Here is a 22,390-nt window from a genome sequence, read left to right as displayed (position 1 = left end):
GCATATGGAACGAAAGGGGGGCATCTTTCCTTTAACTACTCTGATTATGACTGCAACATGGTGTTGAAGGATGTTACAGAGGTAACTCTAACCCCTTTGGATTGTTCTGGCTTGTGCACCCTTAGGCTTTGCAAAGGAGGGGTTTTTGGTCTGATTCCAGAGTTAAGATTTCTATCTAACGCCTTTTAATAGCTGCATAATTATAGGATTGCTTGCTTCAGTATAGACAGGAGTTTGTCCTGTTTGTTAAAGCTCTGGTCCTTGGGGTGGGTATGCAGAGGCTGCTGGAAGACACTTATCAGTGGCACTAGAAAGGCTGTGATGTTGCGCTGCCCCCTTTTTGCTCCAGGTTTTCCTGGAGATAAAGGCCCAGAATTAAAGGCCTGCCTGGGAATGTAGGAAGACTGGAAGAGAGGGATTGGCCACTACAGGGAGTTTCCTCTTCTTCTCTGCCTCACATCAGATGTGTGATTCAGTAGCAGAATGGGGATGTGAGAGTGTGAGCTGTGGGGTCTAGGATATGGGTGGGAATCTCCTGCACTGAACTCCCTTTCCAGCCTCCTGCCTTCACACTTGAGCTTTATGCCCTGCATCACGTATGTGTGGGGAACGCCTTCACATTCTGATAATCACTAATTTTTAGCATAAAAATAAAAGAGAGCCAAGTATGCAGTTCCACATACTGTATTCCATAAAGTGTTTTTATTTGAATTATATGTTTGCCTGTTTGAAGTTGCTTTCTCTAGCTCAGTGGTTCTCAAACTTTTAGCACCGGGACCCACTTTTTAGAATGAGAATCTGTTAAGACCCACCGGAAGTGATGTCATCAATCTGGGAAAATTAACAATCCAAGGCTGCAGTCTTACCCACACTTACCCAGGAGTAAGTCCCCTTTACTATCATTGTTAAAAGCATATACATAGTAGCCTGTTAAAAGTACAGATCTGTAACATTTCCCCAATGCAGTCAAATGCCATAGTAGCATCAAGTCTAATATATAAAAAATCAAATATTAAATGAATGGAGACCCACCTGAATTTGGCTTGTGACCCAGTTAGTGGGTTCCAACCCACAGCTTGAGAAACACTGTGCTGTACCTCTTGAGACATTTCAGAACTAAATTTTCACTGATGCTATTTTTACTACATTGAAATTAGCTATTTTACAGAGCCTCTGGTTATGGGAACAAATTTTGCACACTGCATAACCTTGTAAAGGTTTGTCCAGAGTCACTTTTCACATTTGTCAAAAGGCAGCTTCCTTTGTCATGTTTTGTAGGAATTTTGAGTTGTGACTGTCGTGAACATAAGTGTTTTGCCAGGAGCAACAGCAGCTTGTGCAAAATGCTTGTTCCACTTTCATTCCTGTCAAGAGGTTACTGGTCCTGTGAGATTACAGCCACAGAACCAAATGCTGGAGTGGTGACATTCTTATAGAACTGGTGCTCATGATTTCTCACTCTCTGTCTCTCTTTTCCTTTATAAAACTTTCTTCCTTTGTTTTGTAAAACTAAAGAAACAAAAATGGTGCAAGAAAGCAAAACAGCAGTAGGATGGTAAAAATGCAAATTGGTGTTGGAAAGAAGTCTATAAAGTGTGATGTCATGTTTAGCTGTTCAAAGTTTGACATTCATGCATAAGACCAGAAAGTCATGTTTAGATATATGTGGGGTATTTGAAGATCTGTACCAGCAGAGAAAATAGAAAGAAACAGGGCTTCTTTGAAAGGGTGCATTTCCTGTGCCATTTGAAGCATGATTTTTTGTGTAACTTTGCCTGTTTCCAAAACCTCTGACACTGCCACTGAACAATATTTAGTGATTACAAGGGTTTCCAGCAGGCATATTTTCATTTTGGCAGCTGTGCTGCTGCTCCTTCTTTGGGGTGAGGATAGGATTTGAGTACCCAGTGATGGTCTTTGATTAAAATGGGAGTAAGTGTTCATGGAGGGCAGAGCCATCGACACTTTAGTCATTATAGCTAAACGGAACTCTGTGTGTGGAACTGAGGATACAATGGAGGGAGGAAACTGCCTTTTAGCTGCTCCCTTCTTTGCTATCAGTCTTGCTCTTCCTCCCAACATCTCAAGAGGAGCTGAGCCTTCAAGTACAAGCCCCACTGGGCTCAACTAAGTAATGGCAGAAGAGAGTTGGGCAGTGATGGTGAAACTTTTGCTGTCTTCCCCAGCCATGGCTGGCTTTTGGAAGCATGGTTCAAAAGCTTCTGTAGCCACTGGACCTATATCTTCAATTCTGTATTGTCCAGGTGAAACATAGATAGGCACTACCAACTTTGCTCTTGCCTCATGTATCATGCTTCTGATGCAAGTTCCTTTCCAGAAGAGCCCCAGACATTTTGGTGTCTGCGACAGAAAAGCCAAATGCCATTGGTTTGCTCTCCATTGTTGTAAAAATACCGTAATAACCAAATAATTGGCAGTTGTCTGCCCTTTGGTTGTACCTCGAAATTGCCCTGAGGGAGGCTGCTTCATCCTTGCCCTTGTAGTAATACTGGCCTTATTTATACATTTGGTGTTCCAGAAAGAATATGCCATCCTCAAAGAAGTCCACAAATACTTTTTATTCACCTGGACACTCCCCCATGCTCTATAGCTGTTTCTACTATTTCATAGCTTTGCTGAATTTTAGTGTGTGCGCTGCTGTTTCTGTAACTTATTATATTTCTCTTAATTTACTCCATCTCATTTTAAATTGTATGCTACCTTGAGCCTTATTGCTAAAGAGACTTATACCATAAAACTACTAAATAATTCTTTAAAACTTGTTTTTATCCAAGAGGTGTCATTTTATTGATAGGTGGAAAAGAGTAAAAAAATAAGAAATGTAATGTAAAGAGCACTCCTTTGCCCTGAGATTTTTTTCTTCTTTCTAAAAGCCTTATTTTAGGGAGAAAGATGGGTAGCAGGTTTCTTTTGTATAGTAAAGGAAATAAACAGATCATGACACTGGGAAGAAGAACCTCTTGTTGTTAGCTGCTTTGGGCTTTAACTTGAAAAGAAAAACAAGATTTTGAAAACTTGAAAAGAAAAACAAGATCTACTGGTAAATATGAATTTGGAGGCTTCTGGGCTCTCCAGATTGTAGGTGGGAAAAGTATGGCCATCTACCCCCAACTGGGTGTGGTAGATTTTAAAGTGAAACATCCAAAAATGATACAAAGAACATCATCATCCATCAGAGATGTTGTTACATATTTGTTAGTTACAAACTAAAATTCTTAATAAAATCCAATCTAGAAGTAAAAACTGAAAAACAAAATAGTATTGACAATGAGAGGTAGCAAAATAATCAGCGATTTTCAACCAGTGTGCTGTGGCACATTGGTGTGCCGCAAATTGTCATCCTGTGTGCTGCGGAAGTTTGGGGGGGAGGGTCATTTATTAATAGGGCCATTGGGGTGTGTGAGACCCCCCCATCAGCAGTGCAGTGTGCCTTGTCAATTATAAAAAAAACTGATGGTGTGCCTTGACAATTTTAGTGCCTTGTCAGTGTGCTACGAGATGAAAAAGGTTGAAAAGGTTCCATAGATTACAGAAGAAAGACATTGGCTTTCCTGAAATAATTTAGAAATGGGCTCTGGCTTTCATAACAAAGCTCAATTTTATTTCTCTTTTTAAATAAGCAGTACTGATTTTTCTGTCCTTGCCAAATTTGCTTGAGTGGAGGGGGTGTTAGCTCAACACTTTCACCTTGTCACAGCAGCCCTTAAGATTCCTCCTCTTTCCTTGAAAGAAAGCTGGCCTGGCCTGAAAGGAGGAGTCCAGTGAAACAATTCACCCTGATCAGTGGAGAAAAATTCTACTGTACTGGCAAGCACCTTTTAAAATGAAGGCTGCTGACCTCTCTGTGCACTTGCTTAGAAGTAAGCCCCTTTAAACACAGTGGAGTTACTTCTGAGTAGACATAAGAAAATAAGAAGAGCCCACTGGATTGGGCCAAAGGCCCATCTTGTTCAGCCTCCTGTATCTCACAGTGGCCCACCAGATTCCTCAGGGAGCACACAGGACAACAGGAGACCTGCATCCTGGTGCCATCTCCCTCCCATTTGCAATTCTGAGTTAGCCTACTTCCAAAATCAGAAGATTGCACATACCCATCATGGCTTGTACCCTGTGATGGACTTTTTCTCCAGAAATTTGTCCAATCCCCTTTTAAAGGCACCCAGGCCTGATGCCATTGTCACATCCTGTGACAAGGAGTTCCACAGACTAATGACATGCACATACCCATCACAGCTTGCAACCTGTGATGGATGGTGCAAAAGAGAGCAACTAAAATGATTACTGGGCTGGGCACCTTCCTTATGAAGAAAGGCTACAGTGTTTGGGCCTCTTCAGCCTAGAAAAGAGGCACCTGAGGGGGGACATGATTGAGACATATAAAATCATGCAGGTGATGGATAGAGTGAATAGAGAGACACTCTTTTCCCTCTCATATAACACCAGAACCAGGGGACATCCACTAAAATTGAGTGTTGGGAGAGTTAGGACAGACAGAAGAAAAAATTTTTTTTCTTAGCCTGTAGTCAGTCTGTGGAACTCCTTGCCACAGGATGTGGTGATGGCATCTGGCCTGGATGCCTTTAAAAGGGGACTGGACATGTTTCTGGAGGAAAAATGCATTACGGGTTACAAGCCATGATGGGTATGTGCAATCTTCTGATTTTGGAAGTAGGCTAACTCAGAATTGCAAATGGGAGGGAGATGGCACTAGGATGCAGGTCTCTTGTTATCTGGTGTGCTCCCTGGGGCATTTGGTGGGCCACTGTGAGATACAGGAAGCTGGACTAGATGGGCCTATGGCCTGATCCAGTGGGGCTGTTCTAATGTTCTTATGACTTTTTTTCTCCAGAAATCTGTCCAGTTCCCTTTTAAAGGGATCCAGGCCTGATGCCATCACCACACCCTGTGGCGAAGAGTTCCACAGGCTAATCACACGCTGGGTAAAGAAATATTTTGTTGTCTGCCCTAAATGCATAGGATTGCACTACCTGTTACCATTCAAGGTGAGGGAAGTGGGTTTTGTGTGTTTGTGTGTGTGAGGGAGGGAGGGAGGCTTGCTTTGTCCTGCATGCCACTTAGGTTGCTTCCATCAGAGTTTGTGTGTTCATTTTGGACCGATGTGCTTGAAGATACACATTTGGTATCAAAGCCCAAGCCTATGCTTGTTTACTCAGAAGTAAGTCCCATTGTATTCAATGTGTTTTACTCCCAAGTAAGTGTGGATAGGATTGTAGCCTTAGGTAGCCTCTTCGGGGCTTCCAGCCTCTGATCTAAAGAGAAACGTGTGTGGAGAGCCCTCTTTTAGGCGGGAAGCTCATGTGCTCACTGCGCATGCGCGCGTGTGGGGTTAACACTCGAAAAACTCGGCAATTTCCGTCGTTCGTGTATCTTCGCCTAATCTCCGCTTCGTCGATCTCCGCCTCCCGTCGGGCTTTTCCGCCCACCCTTCGGCTGTTTCCCTGAATGTTGTCGGAAATGACCGAAGACGCGTTGTAGGAACCGGTGGCGGGCGCGCGAGGGAGGTGAGGGGATGGAATGAACCATCTGCGGCTGACTTGAAGGGGGGAGAACGACGGGCGCGCAGCTTTGACGGAGGGCAGAAGAGGCGAAGACGGCGGCTTCTTTCTCCTTCCCCCTTTTTTCCGCGACGGATCCTTGGAGCGGCTGCGGCACCCGTCAGGCGGGAGGATTAAACTCGGAAGGGGGGGGGGGAAGATGATGACGACGGGACGGTACCATGTGCGGCAGAGGAGAGGTGTGTTTCTCTGTATCGGCTAACATGCGACCTTTTGTGAGTTGCCTCTGATGAGGTTGAAAGAGGAGGAGGCGGATCCCCCCGGACCTGCAGAATGGTCCAGCCTCGGGATAGTGAGTGCTGCTCTTCTGGAGAGAGGAAAAGCGCTGCTGGGGAGGGAGAGGGGGCGGGGGAGGGGAGCATGTGGGTCTCTTGGGCTTCCCCTTGGGCAGGATGGGGGGTCCAGTTCAACTGGCCAGATATGTGGTTGCTGGTGACCCTGGAGGCTGCCTTTCTGCCTAGAGGCTGGTGCTTTGGAAGGCTTGCCTCCTGCCTGCACTTCAATGTAGGCCATTTCAGGGAGGTGCGTTGGGTGGGGAGAAAGGTGAGGCAGAGCCTCCCCACTGGAGTCCTTTGGAAAGTGCTGCCACCTGTGAGGGGCAGGGTGGGGAGGCAGGTGAGGCAGAGCCTCCCCACTGGAGTCCTTTGGAAAGCGCTGCTGCCATGCGAGGCACCCAAGCACCCACAACCCATGCGCTTTGCGTAACTTATCAAAGCTGCAATCAATCTGGTCAGAAATATACATATTTCTTTGCATTCTCACACCTAGATTAAAGGAACTTCACTGGATCCCAGTTTATTGATGAGTGTGGTGCAACTTCACACTGTGGTGCCTTCCTCCTAAAGGAAGGCTTCTCTTGGGAGGGAGTTCTACAAATGGCCTTTCTCTGGTCCAAGCTTCATAGATGAAGACACCCAGAAGAAGGTGATATACCTGGGTTACCCCCTTCGTCTTTACAACAACCCTGTGAGGTATGTTAGGCTGAGAGAGAGACTGGCCTGAGGTCCTCCAATGAGCTTCAAGGGATCTGAACACAGGTTCTCCTACTTGGTATTCTAACAGTTGCATCACACTGGCTCTCCAGTCCATTGAAGGACCTTGACAACGAACAGGGATCTAGTGTAGTTCCTTGAATTTGGGTGTGAGAATGTGAAGAAATTTGTATATTTCTCTTCAGTTTGATTGCAGTACTGATATGCTGCACTTCAAAGTGTTTTCCCAACTTAAACATGACAGGAGTCACATAGAGGTCTGATCCATGCAGGTGCTTCACAGGGTTGGTGAATTGTTCCAAAAATTCCAGTTTTGTGTGCTGATTGACTACATCTTCTGTCTTGTTCCTATAAGGAACATGGAGTGGTATGCATAGTTTCTTCTACCTAACACTGCAACAGCCCTTTGAGGTAGGTAAAACTGAGAGAAAGAATTACTTGCTAAAGGTCATCCAGAGAGTTTCACTGCTGAGTGAGGAGTCTTCCACAGTAGTCTTTGGGTGGTCTGGGGAGCCCTCTGCAAGGCTTCCTGTGCTTGCAAATGTCTAAAAAAATGGGCACTTCCAGTTTTCACGATGAAACAGTAAGTGCCCATTTTCCCCCCTTTTTTTTAGATATTTGCAGGCATGGAGAGCCCTGTGGAGGGCTCCCCAATTGCCCCACACACTCAGTACTGCAGTGCTGGCTGCAGGTAAGTTTAAACAAAAACAAACAAACCCTCCCATGCCCAGAAGTAGTGATCCTGGGAATCTTGTTACTGCCTCCCCACTCCCCCACACATATTTACAGTGCTCCCGAATCCCTTGTAGGAATTTGGGAACCACTGGTCTAAGGAGAGTGAGGGAAGACACAGGCTCACCTCTTCCGTTTGACTCTGGAGAATTGGCCAAGTCTGTCTGACATGTTTCCTTGGGGGACGGATATTGTAAAGGTCAGTGTGACTGGAGCTGCAAAGTACTTATCATCTGAAAAAATGACCTATGAATAGTATAGAACATATGGTTAACCCATTTTTGCCCGACCCACAGGTGTACACATTTGGTCCCGGTGGAGTATATGCAATGCTGGGCAGAAATGGCTTATAAAAGAGCTGGCAACTTACTGATAGATTTTTGAGATAAATATGTAGTTAGGTTGACTAAGGAATGACATACAAAATTGTATATGGGAAGGATAGAGAGATGCTCTTTACACTCTCACATAACACCAGAACCAGGGGACATCCACTAAAATTGAGTGTTGAGAGAATTAGGACAGCCAAAAGAAAATATTTCTTTACTCAGCGTGTGGTTGGTCTGTGGAACCCTTTGTCACAGGATGTGGTGATGGCATCTGGCCTAGATGCCTTTAAAAGGGGATTGGACAAGATCCTGGAGGAAAAATCCATTACGGGTTACAAGCCATGATGTTTATGTGCAACCTCCTGATTTTAGAAATGGGCTATGTCAGAATACCAGATGCAGGGGAGGGCACCAGGATGCAGGTCTCTTGTTATCTGGTGCACTCCCTGGGGCATTTGGTGGGCCGCTGTGAGATACAGGAAGCTGGATTCGATGGTCCTATGGCCTGATCCAGTGGGGCTGTTCTTATGTTCTTAATGAGGGTAAATTTTTTTCCACAGTGAAAAACTGTTTTAAGCATTAGAGATGAACTTTGAAACTGATCTCCAATGTGTGACATGCAGCAAATGAATTGCTCAAGCCCAAGCATGTTTAGAATTAAAGGATGGGCCAATGTTTCTGAATAGACATGACTCCAGAACCTCCCCTATAAAAGTGGAGAGACAGTGTAGTGGTTAGAGTCCTGGACCAGGAAACCCAGGTACAAATTCCTGCTTAAACCATTTCTGCCGAATGTTGCATATATGCAACAGGGACTAAATGTGTACACCTGTGGGCTGGGCAAAAATGGGTTAATTGACCCTATGTAATGAACCTCTGCATTGTTGTGAGGATAAAAATGGGGTAGTGTATGCTGCTCTGAACTCCTGAGGGGAAGGGTGCGATAAAAATGGAATTAAGTTATAATTGGTGTTAACAACTTGTGGCAGCACTCTTGTTTGTTACTGGATCTAGCAGTAGTGTCTGTAAAGACTAAAATGGGTTTGTTTCCTCGAAATGCTATTACTTGCTCATTTCATTAGACACCTGCTTTTTGTGATCTCACTTGGCAAAGTTTGGGACAATTGTGATGAAAAAGACCACTTTCTCATGGCAGAGGTTGACTTGGGTAATTTGATCGTTCTGATTATGGAGAGAGGGAAAGAGGAGATATAAATTGTTTAAATGCAGGAGCCTATACACATTTACTCAGAAGTAAGTCCCATTGAGTTCAATGAAACTTACTCCCAGGTAAGTGTGTATAGCAGTGGTTCTCACACATTTAGCACCACCAGAAGTGATGTCATAACCAGAAGTCTTATCATCGAGCAGGGAAATTTTTAACAATCCTAGGCTGCAATCCTGCCTGCACTTACCCAGGAATAAGTCCTATTTACTATCATTGTTAAAAGCATATACATTGTAGTCTGTTAAAAGTACAGGTCTGTAACATTTCCCCAAATACAGTCACATGCTATAGTAGCATCAAGTCTAATTTATTAAAAATAAAATATTGAAATGAAGGGGGACCCACCTGAAATTGGCTCGCGACCCACCTAGTGGGTTCTAACCCACAGTTTGAGAAACACTGATGTATAGGATTGCAACTGGACAGCCCAATCCTAATAGAAGTCCCATGCTGTGATGCAGTGGCACCAGTGCACTCTCCACTGCATCCCATACGTGAATTGCAGCTGATGGATGTCTCCTCAGGGTAAGGGGATAAATGATGGTAAAGCCCCATCAGCTGTAATGGGGCTACTCGGATATGTGCTGGTGCAAATCCAAGCTGTCCTGTGAGGCTTTCAAGCCTGCAAAGGGAAATAAGATATGGCAGTAGTAGCTGTTCCTGCTCTCCTCTACCCTTTGCTGGCCAGCAGAGCACCTACCTGTTCCGGTAGGCACAGGCTTCCAACTTGTGGCGACAGTCTGTGTGCTAGCCTTCCTGCAGGCATGATGACTATCCTTCGCACTGTGCAACGTGCCTTATGGCATGTTTGGGGCAGTGTGAGCGCCCTACAAAATATACAAATCAAACTGTATTTATCTATCTTACCGCCAGCGGGACAGGCACACACACTGCCCCAAATGTGCCATTAAATTGGTGTGTTAAAAATAGATAACTTTTTCTGTAATTGCTTCCTAATCATAATCAGGAGCACTTCTTAATTGATCAAGAAGTTTGTAATGGATTTGCCTGACACTTTACTTGGCTAACTGTCGTGGGCTGTAACATTCTGTTCTTTTTCAGGTTGGAGTCTTATCTTTCATTTTTGTCAGATCTTATCAGATAACTTATTACATAGACTGAACTGTTGGATGTAGTTGATAATAAATGAATGGATTCAACCCTTATAATGATAGCTGAAGGCCTCAGATTGGGGGAATGCTGCCTTCAGCAAGGAGCTCTGTGTGGGAGTAATGACTAAGTTCTCTTGGTATTTACTGCAATCTGTGGGGGGGGGGGAATTGGGGCAGAAGGACAATGCCAAGTTCTCTTTCTTAAATAACCTCTTGCATGGTGCTGAAAGGCATCTTATTCTGCAATTCCATGCAGTGTTCTGTTTTGGTTAGTCTATTTTTTAATTCAAATGACTGTATTTTATCTTCTTCAGAGTTCAGCTGCTTGTAGCCAAATCCTCTTGGCACTGAAACGGTGGTACAAACAGTCCTTGAACTGTTTGACATTTTATTGCAAAAGAGATGTCAAAACAACTCTCTGAAACTCTTGACTTTTTTTAGTTTTCTTTTTGAGAGGATAGGATGGGAAGATGTATTGAGAATTTGTACTGTAATGCTCAGATTGCATCAGGGAGCTGAGCAGAAGTCATAAGGGTGCCCTTTACAAGCCAGATATGATGAGAAGATGCTTGGTGGTTTGAGGGCTTTCTCAGCAGCAAACTTTTTTATTTTGATCACTGATGACTGAGATTGATGCTCTTCAGTGATGCAGAGAAAATGGCAAAAAAGTTGTGATATCTTTGATTTAATAGCAGTTTTGGAAAACTCAGGCTCAGGTGTATCTTGGATTCATTAGTTCTTCTGGAATCTCATTCTGGAAAGCATTTTTATAAATTTCCTTGATAAGTATCCTGCTGTGAGGTGGGAAGACTTCCAGTGTCTTAGCTTTTATATAATATTTGTAACTGACTTTGACAATTGGAGGCAAATTATATTTATTACATTTTATTTATTTGTAGACTGCCTTTCAGACTGAGGCCTCTCAGAGCTGTTTGCATACAATAAAAAAAAACAAATTAATCAGATTTCTGGCTGCAGTTGCAGATAGGTTCTTAGAATCAGGCTTGATGCATGTTGTTTCCAGAAAGATGGCCACCAGGAAGAGAGAGGTTAGCAGGTAACAGATATGGGAGTGGCAAATGTGGTTCAGTGTAATTAGGTATGAAGTGATGCATGTTGGGGGCAGAGAATTCCAACTTTGCATATGCACTGATGGGCCTGAGCTTTTGGTGATGAACCAGCAAAGAGATCTTGGGGATGGTGGTGGTGGTTTGGTGGGTAGCTCAATGCAAATATCAACCTGCAGGAAACTGTTGGGGGAAAAAGCAAATTCCTTTGTAGGGGTCATTAGGAAAAGGATCAAGCACAACACTGCTGACTTTATATTGCCTCTGTGTAAATTAATGGTGTAGCCTTGCTTGGGAAAACTGTGTCTAGTGCTGGTGTCCACACCACAACAAGGACATTTTAGAGCTGGAAAGGTGTCAAAGAGGACAGCCAAAATGATCAGATGGCTGGAGCATCTTCCTATAATGAGAGCCAGGGTGGTGTAGTGGTTTGGATGGTGGACTTAGACCTGGACGATCCAGGTTCAAATCCCCCCTTAGCTATGAAGCTTCTTGGGTGACCTTGGGCCAGTCACTTTCTCTCAGCCTCACCTACCTCACAGGGTTGTTGTGAGGACAAGAAGGAGGGGAGCAGTTGTGTACACCACCTTGAGCTCTTTGGAGGAAGGGCGGTACAAAAATGTGAAAAAATAAATAAAAATATTTGGAGGATTTAGATTGGGGAGGGAGGAAAGGTGATCAAGGAAGGGACATGATTGAAACTTATAAGAAGGATGCATGTTTTGAAGAGGGTGCTAGAGAGAAACTCCTGGTGTCTTCTGCATTGCTGCCTCTTTTGCCCACAAGGCTGCACTGCCGAAAGGTCTAGTCTTTGTGGTGAATTGTTATTGGGGGGGGGGGGGAAGGGGAAATTTTCCAGCACAAAATGTTCTAGTGGTGGTTTCACAGTGGTTTCTGCAACTGCGTTTTGCTGTGTTAGCACAGAAGTGATGGCTGTCAGACAAATGAGTTGGGTTGTTTGGAGAATGGGCGCAGAAGGCATCTGGATGCCCAGTTTTCTTTGGACCAGTAAAGGTGGCTGAAAGTGCAAGGGCCCTTTCTGTCTATAGCTGATTGTGGATGTTGAAAGCCTTGATTGCTATCTGGCAAGGTAAATGGTTGTTATTACAGAGAGGGGAAGGAAGGCTGGTTTCTGAAGTGCAAAGTGAAATCTTGTTTCTGAGAAATCATGCTAATTGAAGTCTCCTGCTGCAAGAGGGCTAATCCATTGCAAATGGATCCATTGCAAATGGATTAGGTTCTGAAAATGTCTACTGGCAAATTAGTAGTTTGGGTATTTGAAATGACTTCAGATTGCTGTAATTTAGAAGACAGAGTGAGGTTTTTAGTTCCAATAGTTTTGAATTCCCTCTCATTTTTTGTTTGACAGGGTGGGGGCGTATGTTAAGTATCCAGTGTAAAGCGAAGGTGCAACAGTCAGTTTGCTGCTCCCTCTGCTGGCTTCTGATAAACCAGCCAACCAGTCCTCAGAGGTGTCATGTTAGCACAGTCAGCTTCCAAAAAGCGTAAGCCTGTTGTAGCAAAGACGGCAGTGTCCTGTAGCACCTGAAAGGCTAAACAGATTTATTTCAGTAGAAGCTTTCATGGACTAGAATCCACGTCATCAGATACAAGTGGATTCTTGTCCCTGGCAGCTTATCCTGAAGTAAATTTGTTTACAGCACAATCCCATGTGTGTCTACTCAGAAGTAAGTCCCATTGTGTCCAATGGAGCTTATTTCCAGGAAAGTGTGTTTAGGATATAGTTTTAGTCTTCAAGATTAAACTACAAGCCTCCAGGGCTTTTTTTGCTGGCACAATCAAGTTCATAGGAAATGTGGTGGTGATGGTGGTGGGGACTCTCCGCTCACAGCAGGAGAGGAAACTGAATGCTTTCCACATGTGCTGCCTCCGGCGCATTCTCGGCATCACCTGGCAGGACAAAGTTCCTAACAACACAGTCCTGGAACGTGCTGGAATCCCTAGCATGTATGCACTGCTGAAACAGAGACGCCTGCGTTGGCTCGGACATGTGGTGAGAATGGATGATGGCCGGATCCCAAAGGATCTTCTCTATGGAGAACTCGTGCAAGGAAAGCGCCCTACAGGTAGACCACAGCTGCGATACAAGGACATCTGCAAGGGGGATCTGAAGGCCTTAGGAGTGGACCTCAACAAGTGGGAAACCCTGGCCTCTGAGCAGTCCGCTTGGAGGCAGGCTGTGCAGCTTGGCCTTTCCCAGTTTGAAGAGACACTTTGCCAGCAGTCTGAGGCAAAGAGGCAAAGAAGGAAGGCCCATAGCCAGGGAGACAGACCAGGGACAGACTGCACTTGCTCCTGTTGTGGAAGGGATTGTCACTCCCGGATTGGCCTTTTCAGCCACACTAGACGCTGTGCCAGAACCACCTTTCAGAGCGCGATACCATAGTCTTTCGAGATTGAAGGTTGCCAATACGGTGGTGGGGATATTGTCTGTGTCTCTGATGCTGATTAAATGTCCCAGAATGGGTGATATAACTCCTTTTATATAGTTTTCTTGTTTTAATTATTATATTTATGTAATGCCATCAACAGCACATTGTGTTTTATGAGGAGTGAAAAGATGGATCTCTGCCCCAAGGGGCATACAATCTAGATCAGGCAGGGGTGGCAAGCATGGCCCAGGGGCTGGATGCAGCCCGCGGCAGCTTTTTATCCGGCCCTCTTGCTCTCAGCTGCTGAGCAAGCTGCTGAGGTGTTATTGCTGTAAGGGCAGCCCACTTGAAAATTGGGCTCTCTTATATCTTGAAATATGATCAAGATTTGTGTATTTTTGTCTTCTGTCATTTGCAGCGAATGAGTTCCTAAGTGAGAAAAAGTACTTATTTTTGGTTATGAACTGTTTAATGACATCACTTCTTGCCTAATGACATCACTTCTGGCCCTCAGCAGGTATCATGAATGCTGTTCGGCTCTTGGTATTAAACGCGTTTGACATCCCTGATCTAGATCTTGACACAAGGGAGACTAGATGGAAGGGGATGGGAGGCAAGGTTAAACAGAGGGAATGTATGTGATGGTTTCCTCTCTTCATATTTAAACATGCATTGAGGAATGGAGACTACTGATAGCGTATTATGAAGCTGCATTATTCTGAGTTAGTCTTTCAGTCTAGTCTAGTACACTATTGTCTATGCCAGCACAGGTTCTACAACTTTTTGGTCTCCAGAGCCCTTTGCACTCCTAAATGGAGTCTTGGAACCCCAGAACGCCAGCTCATGTGTGAAGTGGTGCAGAGCTAAGTGGATGGCAGCCACTTATGGTGTGCTCCTAGAGCTCCTGAAGGGGTCCTTGGGAGCCCCAGAGCTCCTAGGAGCACACTTTGAAAAACACTGGTCTGTATCAACTTATTGCAACTCTCCATAATTTCAGACTGGAGTCTTTTCCCATCCCTACTAGTACATGTTTCTGAAGATTGAACCTGGGACCCTGTGTGTACAAAACATGTTCCCTGCCACTGAACTGTGAACCAATCCCATAGATGGGTTGCAATTTTATGATTTTTTTATATTGCCTTTCTGACCTTGATTAAGGCTTGGTGGATGCTGTGGAATCAAGATTTTGGTAAAGTGTTCAGTGTTAATTGTGCCAACCTAGTGCAGGCTTAGAAGATGACCTGCTGGGAATGAGGTCAGTCAATGAAATTAAACCTTTAATGGAGTTTTTGTTTTAGGCTAACATTAAATATAGTTCCAGTGGCTTAAATTCTGTTGTGGGTTTTATCTGATCATTTTATCTTTGCTAGTCTCTCCTGCACATTAATTGGTGTTGCTTGTGCATGAGCCTTTCTCAAATCTGTAGTATTTCATATAATGAAGCTGTTTTTGCTTAAACCTTTTTTTTCAGTCACTGGAGACTGTTATATAGTTGGTCTGTACTACAGTTACTTTTGGGGGCTAGGGGTGGGTAAAGAGCCTCTTATTTACCAGCAAGCTTTTACATTACGCTTCTTGGTTTAAACAAAACAAAACAAAACTTGATGCTTATTCTCTTGGTCATTGACTCGGGGGTACTGGCGGCATACTGTCAGTCTGGCCAGTGTCATATGTGCTTGTGGAGCAGCAGGGAAATGTTACACAAAAATAAAATTGAGAATTGCCCAACAAGGGCGTTGTGTGCTAAAACATATGGTAGTTATTCAAGTGTAGAAAGCTAGGGCTCTGGCAGCATCCCCCAAACATTTTGAATAAGATGCTTCCAGTTTCTATGTCATGATCATAGTGGGGCTGCTACCTGAGCAAGGTTCCTAGCTCTCAGTAGTCCATATATTTTGATCATGCCAGTTTTGGGTAGTATATTGCACTGAGGAGATTTCAGTTCAAATTCCCACTTGGCGATGAAGTGCTCTTTAGGGCGGTTTTCTCTCGACCTCCTGGTCCTCTCAGGAACTGTAGTGTTGCACATTGGGCCAAAAAACCCGCAACCATCTCACCTTCATTTTTGCAGTGATTGGATCTGAACTGGCAGTGATTCTCCTGGAAGGAGATTTGGGGCATGGTAGAGAGTTCAGTGAAAATGCAAACTTTTCTTTCTTGCTGCTTCCCTCTAACAAGTTCTGTGCTAGAAACTGTTGGTCTTGCAATATCTTCATATAAAGCTGGACATGGTGTGTATATATTTATTCGTATAAATGCACCTGCGTTTGGAATATTGTGTGCAGCTCTGACAAATTCATCACAAAAAAAGGATATCATAGAGTTAGAAGTGGGGCAGTCCAATTAGTCAAGGGATTTTTAGCACTTTCCATCTTGGGAAAGGTTAAATTGATGTGTTTTTTTTTAAGTTTAGAAATGACTACTGAAGGTCACAGGAAGTGTGTGTGAATGTTGGGGGGAGAGAGAGAGTGCAAGAGCAAGAGAGCGTAATTCTCTCATAACCCTAGAACTTGGATTTGGCCCATGAAACTGATTGGCACTACATTCAGAACAGAAAGAAGAGGAGTTTTTCAGCCAAGCCATCGTCCTTTGTGCACTTTGAGGTTACAGTCTCCTCCAGGCAACCAGGTCACCAACATTTATAAAAAGGGGCTCTGTTCTTCTTAAATTATGTTCTGTTTGGTGACGGATGACTTGCACGAGTCTGCCTAAGCAGGTAGGCAAGTGTACTCTTGTGGATGTTTATCTTTCCTAAACATGTCTGCAAAGCTGCTTACATATAAACGTTGTCTTTGCTTATAAAAATGTAAGAGGAAAGTCCAACAATTGAGGAAAGGAGTGAGTTTCTTGTAATCTTGCTTGGATGTAAACAGGAAGAACAACAGAAATGGTGCCCCAAAAAATCAACAGTTGATCTACAGACCCCACCCCACCCCACCCCACCAGTGCAGTAGAACCTTCTTTTGTCTTTCCTGTTGTGGATTAAGGTGGAGAGGATCCATTTTCTCTTGCAGGCATGATTTTGAGCCTCTAGCAATGGTGTACTGAGGGTGGGATGGGGAGCAATCCACCCCAGTTATTAAAATACACCAGGGGTGTCAATTCACCACTGAGCAGCTGGTAGACCTAGCCTTCCCCTGGGGATTTTGAGGTGTAGGCCAGGTCAACCTTGTGGTTTCCAGTGTCCTGCCCCAGGTGTAAGTAAGGTACCCTATGTCCACCACTGCATGCTAGATCTCATTTATTAAACCTTAAGTGCTTGGGCTCATGTGCTGAAGTGCCAGTCTTCCAAGTCTTCTTGCCCCTGTCCAGTCTCCAAGGGTAGTCTAAATTATCTTATTCCTTGTATTGGTGGTGTCTGTGTGATTATGACCTCTGTGGTCACTCCATGGTACGGAGCACCCTTCTGGACATTGTGCTGAGCTTGAGGATCTTCTAAGTTAGGGGTGCCCAAACCCCGGCCCTGGGGTCGCTTGTGGCCCTCGAGGCCTCTCAGTGTGGCCCTCAGGGAGCCCCCAGTCTCCAATGAGCCTCTGGCCCTCCGGAGATTTGTTGGAGCCCGCACTGGCCCGATGCAACTGCTCTCAGGGTGAGGGCGACTGTTTGACCTCTTGCGTGAGCTGTGGGATGAGGACTCCCTCCACTGCTTGCTGTTTCAGAGTCTGTGATACAGTAGCAGCAGCAAAGGAAAGGCCAGTCTTGCTTTGTGCAAGGCCTTTTATAGGTCTTGAGCTATTGCAAGACCTTCATTCATTCATATAAGTTCATCTTTAATATATTCATTTACGTAAACTTATGTAAATTTATTCAAATTTTAAATGTAAAGTAATCCTTCCCCCCCCCGGCCCCCAACACAGTGTCGGAGAGAAGGTGTGGCCCTCCTGCTAAAACCTTTGGACACCCCTGTTCTAAGTCAATGCAAGATTCCATCTGATTTTATTAGTATTTAGTGGTTGTGTCCAGCTAAAACACAGTAATCCATAACTTGCTTGGTTTTCAGATACTGTGCTTGGATTAACATATTGGCTCAAATGTACGGGAACTTCAGAAACCCCGACTGTGCCTTAAGGGGGAGGAGAAAAAGAAGTCAATGAGGCAGACCTCCCTCTTGCCTTTGCTTCTCTAGTGGATTCACATAAGCTGCTTTGCAAGCCTATTGGCACAAATGCTTCATGAGCCTGCCCAGAGGAGCAGAATTGCAGAGTGAAGTACTGCATTACAACAGCATTAAACTTTTGGTTGAAAGGTGTTGCCTCTAAGTTTCTGCCCTTTAGTCTTGCAACAAGGTTGAAGAAGAATCGGTTATTACTAAATGAGCCAGGGACTAGAAACTTTCCAAGACTGACTGTAAATTGCTGTGACTGGTGACTTTTTGTTTTTATTTAAACTTCAGTCTGATTCAGAATTTATGAAGGATGCCAAGATAGGCATGCATGCCTACCTGGAGCTGAGTAAGACTTCCCACACAGGCCTCTACAGGTATGCCTGTGTTCGTGTTTGGTGCCTCTACTGTGAGCTCTGGTGTTTTATGTCTGGCCTCTGCAGGGCCCTGGGAGGGTAGAATGAAACTTTCAGGGCCTCTGGTGGTGGTATTCTGAAGAAGAAGGTGGTAGTATTACCTCAAGAGTCTATGGAGCTGAGGTAATTGAAAATGCCCCCACACCAACATTTCCTTGCGTAGCAAAACTAGCACAGCCCTCTCCCTGACTGTCACGCTACTTTTCCATGGGCATGTTACAGGGCCCCATACATCCACTCACCAGCAGCAACTGTTTCTGCACCACATCTAGTGCATTGATGGGAGAGATGGTGGAAGCAGCCCTGTGATGCTTCTACAAAATATATCACAAGGGAGGAGAGTACCTCTCCTTTTGTCTGTGGAGAGCTGGAGGAGGAAAGGAGGGGAGGGATCTCTCCATGGGCACTTCTCATGTTTTGGACATTTTCTCAGCTTGATTTTCTGGAACATTTTAGGCTGTGACCCTTGGCTGTAGACCACAGTTAAATTTTGAAAAGGGAAACAAGTTTCCATTGGGGAGACGTGGAAGCATTGTGCATGACTTCCACTTCTTACTTGTGGGACAAACAGGCTTGTAGCATAAGCCTGTTTGTCTACTACTTTCTTTCCTTTTTGTACTCCAGCTTCCTTTGTTTGGATTCTCTGCAGGGGTTGAGTTGCAATTTTGTTTACAAAGAGAGGCCAAAAAAAAAAAGTTTAAAACCAAGCCTCTGCAAGCTTGTATATACTCTTTCATATAACTGAACTTTGTTGATAAGATGCACTAGTCTTGTGTAAATAACAAAAAAGTATTGTGTGTGTGTGTGTATGCGCGTGAGAGAGAGAGAGAGAGAGAGAGAGAGAATATGGATTATGCTAATGAGGCAAAATGAAAGGTTAGTTGATACTTAAAATATTTGGAATATCTCCTAATTTTTTAACTTGAATAATCTTTCATTCACTTAATAGTGACCATTCTTGAGCTATTTAGATTTTAAATGTGCACCCCAACCAGTGAGAATGTGATGAACGATTGATCCAAAACTTCAACACTCTGTTAGTCTCTTGGAGCTCTTGCTGTCCAGACAAGTCTGTTCCTCTACACAGGTATTTACGATGTACGTACCATTTTGGGAAGCTGGCATGTATGTCAGTAACTCCCACATATACATAGGGCAAGGCATGTACTCCGACACACACAGCACCCACCAAATGAAGGAAGAATGTCAGATGTGAAATGATTCTTGTTTTTCAGGACTAATAGGAAGGAAGCTTTTTTTTTTTTTTCAGGGCAAGGGAGCTTCCTTCCATAAATGGAAGTCTTGCCCTAATGAGGAGAATAAAAAGGAACATAAACTGTGGCAAAAGAAATGTAAGAAGGTGATACTGGAGGCCAAGCGAGTCTATGAGGAACGCATGGCCAGCAACATTAAGGGGAATAATAAAAGCTTCTTCAAATATGTTAGAAGCAGGAAACCCGCCAGAGAAGCGGTTGGCCCTCTGGATGGTGAGGGAGGGAAAGGGGAGATAAAAGGAGACTTAGAGATGGCAGAGAAATTAAATGAGTTCATTGCATCTGTCTTCACGGCAGAAGACCTCGGGCAGATACTGCTGCCCGAACGGCCCCTCCTGACCGAGGAGTTAAGTCAGATAGAGGTTAAAAGAGAAGATGTTTCAGACCTCATTGATAAATTAAAGATCAATAAGTCACCGGGCCCTGATGGCATCCACCCAAGAGTTATTAAGGAATTGAAGAATGAAGTTGCAGACCTCTTGACTAAGGTATGCAACTTGTCCCTCAAAATGGCCATGGTGCCAGAAGATTGGAGGATAGCAAATGTCACGCCTATTTTTAAAAAGGGAAAGAGGGCGGACCTGGGAAACTATAGGCCGGTCAGCCTAACATCCATACTGGGTAAGATGGTGGAATGCCTCATCAAAGATACAATCTCAAAACACATAGATGAACAGGCCTTGCTAAGGGAGAGTCAGCATGGCTTCTGTAAGGGTAAGTCTTGCCTCACGAACCTTATAGAATTCTTTGAAAAGGTCAACAGGCATGTGGATGCGGGAGAACCCATGGACATTATATATCTGGACTTTCAGAAGGCGTTTGACACGGTCCCTCACCAAGGACTACTGAAAAAACTCCACAGTCAGGGAATTAGAGGACAGGTCCTCTCGTGGATTGAGAACTGGTTGGAGGCCAGGAAGCAGAGAGTGGGTGTCAGTGGGCAATTTTCACAATGGAGAGAGGTGAAAAGCGGTGTGCCCCAAGGATCTGTCCTGGGACCGGTGCTTTTCAGCCTCTTCATAAATGACCTGGAGACAGGGTTGAGCAGTGAGGTGGCTAAGTTTGCAGACGACACCAAACTTTTCCGAGTGGTGAAGAACAGAAGTGATTGTGAGGAGCTCCAGAAGGATCTCTCCAGACTGGCAGAATGGGCAGCAAAATGGCAGATGCGCTTCAATGTCAGTAAGTGTAAAGTCATTGGGGCAAAAAATCAAAACTTTAGATATAGGCTGATGGGTTCTGAGCTGTCTGTGACAGATCAGGAGAGAGATCTTGGGGTGGTGGTGGACAGGTCGATGAAAGTGTTGACCCAATGTGCGGCGGCAGTGAAGAAGGCCAATTCTATGCTTGGGATCATTAGGAAGGGTATTGAGAACAAAACGGCTAGTATTATAATGCCGTTGTACAAATCGATGGTAAGGCCACACCTGGAGTATTGTGTCCAGTTCTGGTTGCCGCATCTCAAAAAAGACATAGTGGAAATGGAAAAGGTGCAAAAGAGAGCGACTAAGATGATTACGGGGCTGGGGCACCTTCCTTATGAGGAAAGGCTACGGCGTTTGGGCCTCTTCAGCCTAGAAAAGAGACGCTTGAGGGGGGACATGATTGAGACATACAAAATTATGCATGGGATGGACAGAGTGGATAGAGAGATGCTCTTTACACTCTCACATAATACCAGAACCAGAGGACATCCACTAAAATTGAGTGTTGGGCTGGTTAGGACAGACAAAAGAAAATATTTCTTTACTCAGTGTGTGGTCGGTCTGTGGAACTCCTTGCCACAGGATGTGGTGATGGCGTTTAGCCTAGATGCCTTTAAAAGGGGATTGGACAAGTTTCTGGATGAAAAATCCATTATGGGGTACAAGCCATGATGTGTATGCGCAACCTCCTGATTTTAGAAATGGGTTATGTCAGAATGCCAGATGCAAGGGAGGGCACCAGGATGCAGGTCTCTTGTTATCTGGTGTGCTCCCTGGGGCATTTGGTGGGCCGCTGTGAGATACAGGAAGCTGGACTAGATGGGCCTATGGCCTGATCCAGTGGGGCTGTTCTTATGTTCTTATGTTAATACACCGGGCTCAGCTCTGCTTACTAAAACTTAAGGATTAAAAATGCAATTTCTTAGCCAAAATACACTAAAAACAAAAAACCTCGAAGACTTCCAACCTGATGCACTAAGAGGTGAAGGTGGGTGGGCCCGGCCTGCTGGAGGCCAATTAAAAAGGCCCACTTGTTAAAATGCTCACAGCTCAAAGTGTCCGTGTAATGCAAACTGTGTCTCTTGTTCCTGCTGCTAATCTGATGCTCTTGCTGAGGATTCAGTACTGAATCCCTCAACTACAGGCTGCTGTCCAAATGTGGGAAGGCATATCTTTCATGCTCCCTTTTCCTTTCCCGCTCTCCAGGGGATTACCATTTTTATGGTTTATGTGTTTATCTGTATGCGAAGACTCCCAAGAGTGAAACTTGAGTTCTATCTTTTTCACCCTCAGCTTTTCTTTCTTGGCCATTGGTAGAGAGATTTCCAAGACTCACTTGCACTCTTTCTTCTTCCCTGATCCATGTTGACTGAGCAACAACCCATTAACTCCACTCTCTTTGGGCTTCACCAAAATTCTGGGGAGGTTTCCAACTAGGATAGGAGACCTTTTGCAAATCAGGCCAGCCCCTTGGCTTGTGCCTTTCTGAAGCTAGCCTATAACCCAAATAATTTTTTTCATGCTTGAAAATGAGCAGAAAAATATTTGTAGCAAGGGAGCTTGTCCGTTTGTCGCAGAGCTTAGAAGAGGAACCCAATTGCCAGTTGTCTCTGGGACTAAGCAAAAGTTGCTTTCTCAGGTGAGGGTCAGCAGCCTGCTTTACTGGATTCTCTTTGGTAGGTATATTTTATATGTTTGATACATAAGCAGCCTTGATTTCTCCTGGTGTCTTGAATCTTGAGAGTTGAACAAAAGCCTAAGACAAAAATGGGAAAACTGAGAAGAATTATATCATGTTCTTGAAAAAACTGATATATATGAACACTGGAAGGACTGCTTTTGGCTTTCAAAAACCTGCCATCCAGCTTCATGCTGATTCCTGCCAGTCAATATGTGTTTCACTTTTATCCCCCTGGTATCTGTATTACTCTTCTAAGTTGCCA

General features: G+C 44.4%; 1 protein-coding gene across 5 annotated transcripts in view; it reads left to right on the top strand.

Moving 5' to 3' along the window:
- Positions 1-22,390, top strand: part of EXTL3 (exostosin like glycosyltransferase 3) — a 157,088-nt gene that overhangs the window by 21,062 nt on the left and 113,636 nt on the right. Inside the window, exon 1 of one of the 5 annotated variants that reach the window (XM_066626569.1) lies at positions 5,621-5,776. The exons of 3 other annotated variants lie outside the window; for them this stretch is intronic. The gene's annotated coding sequence lies outside the window, so the exon portion shown is untranslated. Of the gene's footprint in view, positions 1-5,620; positions 5,777-5,833; positions 5,890-22,390 lie in introns of those variants that run through there. One more of the 5 variants, XM_066626578.1, reaches the window with a different exon arrangement.

The sequence above is a fragment of the Tiliqua scincoides genome, chromosome 1 (genome assembly GCF_035046505.1).
Source record: "Tiliqua scincoides isolate rTilSci1 chromosome 1, rTilSci1.hap2, whole genome shotgun sequence".
In the NCBI taxonomy this organism is placed as follows: domain Eukaryota; kingdom Metazoa; phylum Chordata; class Lepidosauria; order Squamata; family Scincidae; genus Tiliqua; species Tiliqua scincoides.
Note: the sequence above shows the minus strand (reverse complement) of the source record. Positions and strands in the feature narration are given on the sequence as shown.